General features: G+C 41.2%; 1 non-coding gene across 1 annotated transcript; it reads left to right on the forward strand.

Moving 5' to 3' along the window:
- The first annotated feature begins 12478 nt into the window (after positions 1-12478).
- On the forward strand, positions 12479-12584 carry LOC112089549. The gene has a single exon (XR_002901187.1). It is a non-coding gene; the product is annotated as a small nucleolar RNA R71 (small nucleolar RNA).
- Positions 12585-12923: the final 339 nt, after the last annotated feature.

Raw genomic sequence — 12923 nt, forward strand, 5'->3', positions numbered from 1 at the left:
GCACAATGTATGGTGCGACCGAAAGAAGAAAGGAGCAAGGAGGCTTCAGAACGGTTGGATTGTCACTAAGATTTTGAGAGCTCAAGGGTTTATATTCTCTGATTCACCGTCAAAGCCGAATCTCACTGATGAGCAATACCTAAGTAAAAGTGGTTTCTTTGGAGGCAAGTCAGGGGACAAATGGGTTTACACCTTCACGCTGATGCACAGAGACGGGACAAAGGTTCTATTGCCTAACCGAGGCCTCACCATGCTTGATAAACAGTGTAACTTCTCCTTCTATGTCCTCAAAGAACAGTTGTATTACCCATCTCTCGACCCACCGATGCGCAAGTGCACCAAAGCCGCGTCTAGCAAGCCTCAGAACGAAAATGGCCCGGCCGGATGTGAGAACGAAGAACAGAGATATTCTGAGAGAAGGATAGGGGCAGGCCGATACCATTTTGATCCATACGTGTGAAGTGAGCCTGAATACCACACCAAGAAGCTGTATTCGCGAGTGAACACCCTCCAAAAGTGGTGTAAGTGGCAAGACAAGACCATTCACGCGTTGGTGGACTGTGTCAGGCATTTGAAAAAGAAAGTCAAGCAACTCACCAGGCCACCCTCACCAGATAAGAACTCGGCGACCTCAACCGCACCGGTTACACAAGAAGAGGTTGGAGAAAGCTCAAATGCGAGGAACCTGGAGTTTCCACCAGGCAAAGAGGATTGGATCGATCCTGCCACGGCTTTCTTACCAGAACCCTCGGAAAGCAGCCCACCACGTTAGCCCACGCCCTCCTGCTCAACATCAAATCCCTCGTACTACTTGGGATCAGACCTCTCAGACTGAGGTATCGACTTCAAACCCTTGTAAATATGCATCTTGTATATACCATATTGCATTTAGTTTATCTTTTTCCTTCTCTCACACGCTTTTATAACACAAGGGACTTTGTTATTTAAGTGTGGGGGAGGAGCTTTGTGTTTTCTGATCTTGTCTTCTTTGTTCTTATTTGACTTTTGCATTCTTGAGTCTCATTTAGCTTTAGTGCATATGATAAACTTGAAAAATTTCACAAAAAAAAAGCATCATTCTAGTTGCATTTTGCATTTTAAGATCGAGTCTAGTTGCATCATGTAGGATTGCATCAGTGCAAGGAGCAATGAAAGATTTTTTCCTAGAGAGTAAATCACTTGAGAACTTGAACTAAATATGCTTTTGAAACTCATTTTGTGCTTGTAAAGCTTGAAACGATTTGAATCTGAGAAGCAAGTTTAATTACACTCAACTCTAAATAAGTGATAACCCTGAACTTGAATTGAAAATATCTTTTGATGCATTGCTTGAATAGGCTTGTGGATACCGACATACATACTTGAGCTAGAATCGTTGCTTTTACCACTCTCTTTCCTTAGCTCAAGTAGCTGAGTCCGCATCATGGATCAGTTCCCTCGCCTTGAACCCATCCTTCTTTCGAGCCAAAGTTTGTATGTGAATTGATAGGCCACCTTGGACCGAACTTAGCAGAAAGTGTTAGGTTTAGAGCGACAAGGGCATGTCTCATTGAGTGCTATGTTCCAACATCAAGGAACTTAGAGTATTGGCGAGGAATAAGTGTGGGGGAAAAGACTTGTTGGTGAGTGGAAAAGGGTGAGTTGAGTGGACATGAGAAAGTGGAAATAGCTAGGGGATAGAAAGAAAAAGAATTTAGTCTTGGAATTTTGAATTTGAAGAAGCAAGCTCTGATGTTTTTAAAAGAAAAAAATTTTAGTCTCTGAAATGAAAAGAAGCCAAAAGGCTCAAGTGTTCTAAAAAGAAAAGAAAAGAGGCTAGAAGCTGTGAAAGAAAAGAGCTGTATGAATAAGTGAACTTCAAGACCCGAGAATGAAAACGAGGAGTGAGTCCCCCATTGAAAAGAAAACGATTGAGGAGGGTGAGGATCTTGAGAGGGTGAGCAAGTGAGAAAGCTTTGAGTGGAGTGTGGGGTGTGATGAGTCTTGCCCTTGTATGCATAGGTTGCTTTTTACCTTTAACATTCTGCCAAAGTTTGGTCGCTCATAGAGAGATCTCTTGCTGCATTACACCCGCTTGAATATTGATGAGATCATTTTTATCTCATGACCTTACCCTAGCCAGGCCAGCCTGTTTGAACATTGCATCATTTGATTCACCGGTTACGAACTTAATGAATGTGAAAGAGTTGAGTTTGATGAGAACTTGTGGAGATTCCGTGTTTTAGTTGGTAAATATCTGAGTATAGCTTTGCATTGCATATTTGAGCATGAATCCGAGTTCTCATTGCGATCACTTCTCTCTAAAAAGGAAATATGAGTTCCATTTTGCACTACAACCTCTTTCTCTCATTTGTTCTTTTCGCTTGAGGACAAGCAAAGGACAAGTGTGGGGGAGTTGATATGTCTATATTTTGCATCATTTAAGTTGCATTGTAGAGTCCTCATCATGTGTTTTCCCATGTAAATTGAGTCCTTAGGCATCAAAAATAGGATCTAGGGCTTGCATTAGGTCCCAAAGAGTTTTGCATGTTTTGAAGTCTTTATCAGGTGCTTTGGAGGACATATGGAGCTCAGGAAGAGGAGCAGGAAAGAAAACCGTGAAGAAAAGGGTCAAAAATGGTGAAAACCGCTTGGAGAAATTTCTCGGCAAAAACTCGTACCGGCTGGACTGGAACCTCGGTCAAAATCCTTACCGAACGGCCAAAATCGGTTAAAATCGAGTATCGGGTGAAAATTCCCTCGGGTGAAATTTTAGCCCGAGGCGAGAAGGATTTTACGGCTAAAAAGCTTACCGCAGTATACAGCCCTCGGCCATTTTCCTTACCGCGGGAAGCTTTTCTCGGTTAAAACTTGTCCTTGCCCGCGCATTTCAAAGACCAGCAATCCGGGGAACCTTCCAGTCCGAATCAGTTGTCGGGGTCTTCATCAAAGTTAGAGATAATCAAGCAAAGATCCCAGAATAGTTGGAATCACCCAATTCGGACCCGCGCGGAGAACGATATGGATTCCGGAGTATGCACCAGTATTGCGCGCACCCGAGAACCGAACAGCAGACTTCAAAGATCACAAGCGACGGAGCCTTTCCGGTCCGAACCAGCCTGCCCGGCCTTCATCAAAGTTTGAGAACTGTGAGAGACCTTCTCAGAACGCTTGGAATCGCTCAATTTGGAGCGAGGGTTTGAAAGATAAAGTCTCCGGAGTTCACATGGGTCTAAAAGCTTATTTCCCGGTGATTCCCATGCGGTGCAAAGATGTGAAATCCAGGAAACCTTCCACTTCCCAAGCTCCGACGGTTTCTTCACCAAAGTTCGAGCTTATTGAGTCATCTTGACTATGGAACTGGTATCAAAGCGATTGGAGTCGTGTGTTGAAAATTACTGCTTCCGGAAGGCAAGTTGGTCGATACGAGCCTAAATGAGTTGCGATACGCGCTAAGTTTTTTCTCAGGCCTCGGCATCATTACCTCGACATTGCTCAAGTCAGGGCTCATATCTTGGGGAGTATTTTGGACTAGACCTCGTGCTGATACCTCGGCATGTTGAGATCAAGGCATGCACACGTAAGAAATGAAGCTGGAAACGACTAAGTGTTGAACGTGCACCTCGGTGTAGTGCACCTCAGCGTGCATGCCGGACTCCGTTCTCCCGAACCCCTCGACTACCAAGCCCCGCGACATTCTATGGCGAGGTACCTTGTCACAACCCCAGAATCAAGAACAAGACGGCTCAAGAACACACACGTGAAGATGGATCAAAGACTAGGGTTCATGCATGTTCTTGACGTGTTCTTCACGAGATCTCTATTTGGATCTTTGCTCACGTGCACTCCTCGACATCAAGGCCTCGGCTTCACTCTCCGACACACCGTGGCACTCACCCATCAACCCGAGAAGGCGGCTCAGTACCCGGTTTGTTCCGGGCTGACCCGCGACACTTTCCCTTTACTATAAATACATTTTAGGACCAAAAACCTAATCATCTTATCTCTTATCATCTTTTAGCTTTAAGAACTTGCCTCTTTTGTGAAACTTGATTAATCTAATCCGATATCTCGTTTTTGCATCAGAATCTTGTTCTTTCTTTATTTCTTTTATCATCCAGCATCAAACTCCTAATCATGACTAGCTACACGTCATGCAAAGGACTTAGTGAGCTCGTTATGATCAGTGAGTAGTCGTTTAAGCGGCTTTAGATAGGTAGATTAGGGTGCTTTCAAGATAGATTAGTGGGTTTAGGTGTCTAGTCTTGCATGTTTCATTCTTTAACCGACGAGATCTCTAAGCTGGATCCAAGCACATCACATGAGGTTCAGATCTGAGACATATCTCGCATCAAAAGTGTTTGTAGAAATGTCTGAACCACTCGGTTAAAGGTTTAAGAGTCTTTCATCGCGAGAGTGATAGTTTGTTCTCTTAAATGGCATATTGAACTGAATCTTATTGCTGACTGATTCATGCTTCTCAAAAGGGATTTTGGTATGAAAGAGGATCAGTTTAGATGTTTAATACTTTCATGAGAAGATTAACATGCCTTGAGTTCAAAGTTAAATGAAACCGCTTGATAAAATGATTCATTAACCCATTAGTTTAGGTTGGAAGCACCCGAGTCAAGTATCCTGTCTAAAGCTTCTGCCTTTATCATATATTATCATCATCGAACCATTTGCTTGTCATTTGCATCTTTACTTTGTTTAAATCTCATCTCTTGCTTCATTTTTATGCTCGTTCACTTGTTAATTAGTTTAGCTAAAACCCTTATCATTCTATCTTGACTTAAGATTACAAGTAACATAGATTAGTGTCTCCATCACGAGTTTGGTTTGATAACCCCTTGTACTACAAGGACAGGGGTATTGATAACCTCTTTAAAGAGTGAAAACTCTTAGTTATCAAAACCTCCTGAGCCGTGGTGGGAAGAAGGCTGGCCGCGAGTGAAAGCACTTGTGCTTGACTGGACTTGTGTTTATCGGCCTTCAGTGCATTGATGATATCTTGAGATCTAACCGTTGGATTGCTTTTGATTCCAAGTGTGTTGGAAAGCTGGTTGTCTCCTCTATAATGTCTCCAAATTTGGGGATGATCGGACAGTGAGAAGATCTTCATTGGTTGCCAAACTTCTGAAGGCCTGAAGTTATCCAAAAATGTACGTTTACTCCAAAATGCACTCCAAAGTCCCAACTTTCCTGAAAAGCCTTTTAAAACTCCAAACCATGGAAAACACTTATAAAACCTTTAAAACTGAGTGAAAACACCTGCATAAGATACTGAAAGTGATCCATAAAAGTGGTCAAAATCAGGTGTTATCAACTCCCCCAGACATAAACCTTTGTTTGTCCTCAAACAAAACCAAAGATCTGAACCTGGAAAAGAGGTTTGAAAATCGCAGGAACTAACAAAATTTCAGAGACAATGCTTCTAGACCAGAGTTAGTCATTATGCTCAAATCAAGTAGAATCTAGAAAATTCTCACCAAAGCATAGGCATAACTAGTCCGTTGATCCATCATGCGAAAATCTATACACTTAAACCTATCCTCCAGTCAACTAGCTCTTAACATTCATTTATAGGTTCCAGTGGTTCTCATCATAAGGATTTTAGCAAGGCAATCAAGGATAGGTATTCAAAATGGCTGTTTAGAAGGTGAGGCTTTTAGTGTTTAGGGCTACCTTTTCTGGAGAGACAAGACATTATGCAAAACAGCAAGAGAGGGTGTGATATAAGATTGGAATCACACCAAGTCTTATAATTCACAAGGTTGTCAAAGACAACAAGCTTTGTTGGCGGAAGGTGGAATAGATGGTAGAGATGGCGCGATGATAGGATGATTGACTCACTCAATCTGTTGTGATAGACTCTCTCTATCAAGTGATCGAACAAACTACTTGAATCACACAAATAGTTTAATCCAAGAATTCTAATGAACAATGTGAATCACACACAATATTCAAAAGAAATAACTCTTGCAAAGAACTCTCTTTGAAGAAAAACAAAAATGCTTTATTACTTTAAGATTGAATGGTGATTTACAATAAGGAACGAACTGAGCTTATATAGGGGCTCAAGGACAACGGTAATAAGCTAGAAAAGTAAAATAAATCGCACAAATGAAAAGAGCCGTTGAAACATTGAAGGGAAAATCTGTCCAAATAAGGCAAGTTGTGAGGTGCCTTGAGTCTTGAAAGCTTGGGTGCGAATTGGTGGTGTCTTGGGACGTCTAGGTTCATTGAATAAGTCTTCAGAAGGCGCACAAGTGATGAGGAAAAGAGCTGTTGTTGTTTGATTTCCCTTGGCTCCAAACAAGGCAAATAAGGTAAGCTCGACGCTGGATATGGAAAGTGAAGGTGTGGGAGGATCCGTCTGATCCAATGCGTGTTGGTGCACCTTAGGATGTTTTGAAAGGCTTCTAGAAGTAACTCAGAGTCTGCCACTGATATGTTTGACGTCTCCAAAACCCGGAAGGTTCCAAATAAGGCAAGTGGAGGAACCATTGGTTTAGAGATTGAATATCTCCTAAACCATAATCGATCTCGGTCTGATTCCAATTCTTTGTGATTCTCTGATGAGTCAAGATTCCAGAAAAAGTCGGTTTACAGCTTAACTCCTCTTGGTTTAGTTGGAATTCTCCAATCAAGGTGGATATGTCTAAATCGGGTAAGTTGAGGATCACCCGACTTATAAACTTAATATCTCCTTCCTCTGAACTCTTATTGGACTGATTCCACTTCGAGGCATGCTTTGGTTGAGCTAAGAAATGTAATCCAAGTGGTAACTGGGCTGGAAAACGTGTTCTTGGACTCCATCTGGTCTGGACAAGACTCATGGCTCTTTTTGGATTGATCTTCAATAGATTGGTTGCCTCCTATTTGGTTTGGTCCGGTTAAGATTAAGTGATCTAATGGCTTCTTGGTGATGGGATAGGAGTCTAGAGAGAACAAATTAATGACAGTTGTCTCCCCTTCGCCATTAACTTGTTCAACAAGGGAGATCGTCTCTCCTTTATCCTTGGCTAAACTCTCATGTCCGTTGCACCTAGTTCTTCCAAGTGTTGAGATCACCATGAGACGTCTTGATGGGTTGATGTCCGCATCAGGGTGGAGCTGTTGATATCCACAGTTTCCAGTCATATTCTTCTTGCTTTAAGATTCTTGATCTCCCTTCTTCAGGTTCTCCTCACAACTCCCCCAGACTAAGATTTTTGTCCAGGTTTTAAAAGCAATGCTCACAAATGAATACTTGCAGCCTTTGCTTCAAATAATTTTGGCTATCCTAGACTCTTTAGGTCTTTAGTTTCCTTTCCTTTCATTCTTTTTCTCTTTTTTCGATTATTATTATTTTTTATTTTTATTTTTGAAAGGGGAAACCGCCTTTGGATGTAGAGTCTTAGGAAGCACGAAATTTACCTTTAAATTCAAGCTTTTTGAGGCACCATTGAGCTTTGATAGATTCTTGATGCTCCACTTTCCCAAATTCTTTCAGTCTTCTTCTTGAGTGACTGAAAACTATGTTGCTCTTCTCTCTCCGGCGTTTTGGCACATATCTGTCAATATAACTAAAGAGAGAATGCATGAGGTTTAAACATAAAGGTTTGGGTAAAGGGTGTGGTACCAGCTAAAGATGAACTGGCCATCTAGGACAACAAAAAATGGTAATAATGATGTAGAGATGTCCTGGATGTATATCATGATGCCTGCTAAAACCAATGATGAGAAAATTAGATGTCAAGATTATGTTCAAGTGAAATGAGCTAGTCTATCATGTCAGAAAAAGTCTCCATGAATATAAATCCTCTGGTGGGAGTTCGTAGTGCAAGTACTCTAGCTACCGCCTAGTCTAGTACTAACCACAAAAGAAACTAGCATATAAAGTCTAGAAGCACATGTGTCTTACTCATCATAGTTTTGTGTCAAACATTTCTGAAAAATACGCAAGGTCTTTTAATAAGCATAGAAAAAATTAAAAATTGCAGAAAAAGATAAGAAACAAAGAAAAATATATTAGTACGGATAAACATCCTCCCCCGGACTTAAATCACACTGTCCCCAGTGTGAAAAAGTTGGTGAGAAGATGGTGAAATAAAAACAAAAGAGTCTAAAATAAAAGAAAAGAAAATGGTGATAGAACTGTGGGTATGATGTGGTGATGGATAGGCGCCTATGTCTCATGGCTGTCATCTATCTCTGTAGGTGAAGAGTCATCATCAAACCGGCGGTTCTTCAGTAGCCTCTTCATGCGCCTGTTGATCTTCTCTTGCTGGTCAAGCTTCTTCTTCAAAGCTATAAAGTCTGCATCACTTCTAGTGGATGCTCTGATCTGAGAAGAACTGGCTCTGGATTAAGATGGTGCAGGCTGAAGTCTCTTGCTGTTTGCAGCTACCTCTCTCTTGGCTTTTGCAGCTAGAAATTGCTTCATGGTCAGACGTAAGAGTGGCAAAGATGGTAGGAAGTCGCTAGTCTCTGATTTCCATCCTGGGTCTGAACCATCTCGGAGACGGGGCATTGAATCCGATGGTAGAAGGACCCTGTACTCGGTGGAACTGGTGGATAACTTATAAGCAAATCCAATTGGGTCCATGTTGGCCCTAGTGATAGTCCTGTCTCTAGAGAACTAGGAAAGATCAAACCAATCCTCTCTAAGAGGTGTCGCAGCTGAAAAATCAACTCATACTGCTATCATAAGCAAAGTAATGATGCTCCCAAAAGCTGGTGAGTAGTCCTGACAATCAGACGTAAGCATCTCATGCTTAACCTTTACTAGGTTCCTTGCAATGATACAAGCAAAGCAAGGAAACCTGGGGTGATCTACGAATGGTAGCTGTAGTGTCACCAACTCTGGCTTTAGGACATTCGCTTGGTTGGCTCGCGAAAACACAGTGTGTGCTAATAGCTTATGCACATAGCTAACAGCAGGATGAGAGAGTAATGATGCCTTGGACCTTCCTTTTTCATAAACCCCATAACCCATCACTTTCCAAAGATCCTCATCTGGATCCTTCTCCAATGCAATTTCATCACAATAAGGCAACTTCAAAGCATCACATATCTCTAAGATGGTAAGAGAGTAAGGATGACCTCCAATAGAGAAGGAGAGTGTGCCATCTAGAGCTCTAGGAGTAGCTCTCTTCTTGTAGCTCAAAGTTGCTGATGCAAGGAACTCTTTGGTGTGGTTCTCATAGGTCTGAAAGTTCTGCTCCATGAATGATTTCATTCCAAGCCTATCAAGATACCATATCACATCTTCTCTGATTCCAAGCATCTCAAGAGTTGAGTAGTCAATTGCTGGAGTTGGCTTGATCTTCAGCTTCTCAAGCTGCGCCAAGTATTTGATGTATGGGTCAATGGCTTTACCAACAAACTTCACTTTCGGCCTAGAGGAAGACTTGACTCTTCGAGGGAAAGATAGCTGAGTGGAGGTTCGCTCAATCTCTCCTGAAAAGATTCTTCTTTCCGCGGCAATGAAGGTGGATAGAGCTTCATCTTCACTAAGTTGTGTCTCGTTCAATGCATCATGTCTCCAGCGAATGAGGCTTTTTCGCATGAGGGCTCGTCTTGGTTCGAATCAATCGAACTTAAGAGAGATCCATGACCTGGAAAAACGAGATTCTCAAGACAAAGGATAAATCAAGCTGCTTTGGTATCGATTTTTATGAACAAGGTGTTTATAGAGATATCACAAACACATTATCATGACAAACAAGCTGTAAATGCATCAAACATTACAAAATCTGAGAATTTCTGGTCAAGTTTGATGTTCAACACATGAGATTTCTGAATCAGGATGTTGTTTATGCTCACTCACATGTAATCTAATCTAGTTTTCTATCAACAAGAAACAAACAATCCAGATTTGCAAAGCTGAACCAAACAGATCTCCAAATTTTGATTTGCTCAAAGTCTCAAATCTCAGATTTTCGAAATTTCAAATCTCTATGGTCTAAGTGTTTAATCATGCAATTAAACTACCCAGTAGTCTAGTCTTAAGTCCAAAGACAATCTCCAATCATCCTAAGGTGAATTTCTACTCATTCTAAGGAAACCCTAAATCTGAGTTCTTAAGAAAAAGTGAGAAATTTGAGCTCATACCTTAATGAAAGTGTTATGTAATGATAGATTTGAAATCTCCTTGGAAAAAGAGTGAGATATGTTCGAAAATTTGGAAAGGATTTGTCAAGTTTGAAATCTGTATTTTTCTCAAGATCTCCAAGCTTGTTGGAAAATATGAAGAGAAATACCTTTTTGATCTTTTAAATCCTCTTTTTCTTTGAAAAAAGTGTTTTTCCTAAGAAAACTTTATTTTTAAAAGTTTAGAAGACTTACCTGGCGTGTTTAACACGGAAATTATGTTTCGGGAACTTCCCAGTTTTATCCCGGAATAAAACGGGAAATTAAAATTCCGGTCTACGAGAAACGGGGAAAACTCGCCTGGGAACCAAACGGGGGTCGGCCGCGGGTGAGATGCGCGCGGCCGCAGAAGCGATGGTCTTGGCCACGGGCGAGGAACGTAGACCTCGGCTGAGAAGGGCTTGGCCGCAGCTGGATTGATCGCGGCCGCGGTGAACAGTGCTCCGGGTACTCCCGTTTTCCAGTTTCCTCCTCCTATCTTTTTGTGTTTTCTGGTTTTTTTAATGTTTTTGGTTTTTCTAGGTTTTATGAAAGTCTGAAATGCATAAAAAGAAAAGAGAAAATAAAAATAAAAGAAAATCATACCAAATGGGTTGCCTCCCATTAAGTGCTTTTGTTTAAAATCTTTTAGTTAGACTCTTGGCAGGATTAGGCTTTAGAAGATGAGACATGATCCCTTGAATTAAGAGTTCTTGGGATCCTTCTTAGCCTGAACTTTGGATTTCCTTCATCTTGAATCACAATCTCTTTTCCTTTCTTAAAGATTTTTGCATCCTTGAGGACATGTTTTATCTTCTCAACAATTCCTTCAAGATTTTTCTCCTTCTCCTTGCTGATATCTGGTGGCACCACTATCTTGATCTTCTCAAATTGCCTAGATGCAAGTGCTTTCAGTTCTTTTTGTCCTCCAACACCTTTTCCTTGTTCTTGTCTTTTTGATTTGGAGCTGGGTCTGGTGTGGTCTTGTAGAACTTTTTCTTGTCCTCATTTAAGAAAACTAAACAGTGATTTGCATGGTCAATAACAGCACCTACAGTGGCTAAGAATGGGCGACCAAATATCAAAGGTCTGTCTTTGTCCTTGTCCATCTCCAAAACTTGAAAATCGGCTGGGATCGTTTTGTTTCCAATGATCAGTGGCAAGTCCTGGATCATTCCTTCTGTTCTCTTTTGAGATGAATCACCAAAGATTATCCTCACTGGAGATGGGACAAATGTACCTATACCAAGTTTCTCAGCAACAGATTTTGACATGACATTCACATTAGCACCAGAATCACATAAACAATCTGAAAATTCAATTCCAAAGATTGAACAAGTGAAGGAAAAACGCCCTGGATCCTTAGACTTTTTGAGTCTTTAGTCAGGCAAGGGTTTGGGTACCTTAACCGAAATGACTTGGCTTCTCTCATGCTCGGTTTCCGAGTCCTTTATGAGAGGTTCAGGCGTCGATCTTTCCTTAGAGTCTGCGACAGGTTCTTCTTCCAAAACTGCTGTCATAGCATTGCAGAACTTCTTTGGGTTATCTTCCACTCTTCTTGGTAAAACTCCTGGTTGTCTCTTCATTGAATCTGCAGTTTGACCTATCTGATGTTCCAACTTCTTGACATGGGTCGCAAGAGATTCAAACTTCCCATTCAAGTTATTGTAAATACAATCGATCTTCACCCCCATTTCCCTGAATGACTTCTCATTGCCTTCAGTATCTGCATCATAGTTTGTTCAAGCGATTTTACCTGGTTACTTAGCTGGGAAAGGGTCGCTTCTAATGAGCTCGTCTGTGCTTGTTGAGGATTAAAAGCTGGTCTTTGTTGGAAGTTTCCTCCTCCATAGTTTCCACTTTGAAACTTGTTTTGAAAACTCTTTTGCTGCTGCCGATAGGGCTGATTCTCGGCTCCTTGATTTCTGTATGAGAGATTGTTGAAGTTGGCACCAAAGTTCCTGAAGTTATTGTTGAAAGCTGGACTAAATCGATTATGATATGCCCGGGCTCCCATAAAATTGATTTCTTCCTCTTGGTACATGCCATCTTCTTCATATCTTCCATCTTCTTCATTTCCTACAGCAGTATCACAAGCATGTATATTCTTATATTCTTATCACAAACATGTATATTCTTAAGAAGTTGACTTACCATGCTTTTTAGCTCAGCAATCTCCCTTGATTCATGACTAGTAATAGTCTTCTTTGATCTGTCATACTCAGGGTTGTTGTTGCTGTTAGCTACAGCTGGATTTTCGTTGAGTGCTCTCCCTTGTGGTATAGTTTTTGAACTGAAATCTCCATTGCTGGCAGTGTCAAGAGAAAGTTGATACTTCTGCTGAAGTCCTCTGTAGAAGGTGCTTAGCTGGTTTGCTCCAGAGAAACCATGATGAGGGCAGTCTCTCTCATACTCTTTGAATCGCTCCCAGGCTTTATAGAAGGACTCTATTGGGCCTTGTTGGAAACTTTGTATCTTATTTCTCAGCTGGTTCGATCTTCACTTGGTGTAGAAATGGTTCACGAAAGCTGACTTGCATTCTTCCCATGAAGTAATAGAAACAGATGACATAGATTTTAACCATCTAAAAGCTTTATCACTTAGAGAGAAAGGAAAGAGCTTACACTTCACATAGTTCACAGTTTCTGGAGTTGTTCTCACCATTCCAGAGATTTCTTCAAAAAGATCAATGTGGTCCATTGGATGCTCAGTAGAGATTCCATGGAATTGGATCTGCTTCAACAAAGAGACAATCTGAGGTTTTATCTCATGATTTTCTCTTGGAACAGGAATTTGAATAGCTGATCGATTTTGAAAGTGTTGGTGAG

Source organism: Eutrema salsugineum, unplaced genomic scaffold (assembly GCF_000478725.1).
Source record: "Eutrema salsugineum unplaced genomic scaffold, Eutsalg1_0 scaffold_12, whole genome shotgun sequence".
NCBI classification, from domain to species: domain Eukaryota; kingdom Viridiplantae; phylum Streptophyta; class Magnoliopsida; order Brassicales; family Brassicaceae; genus Eutrema; species Eutrema salsugineum.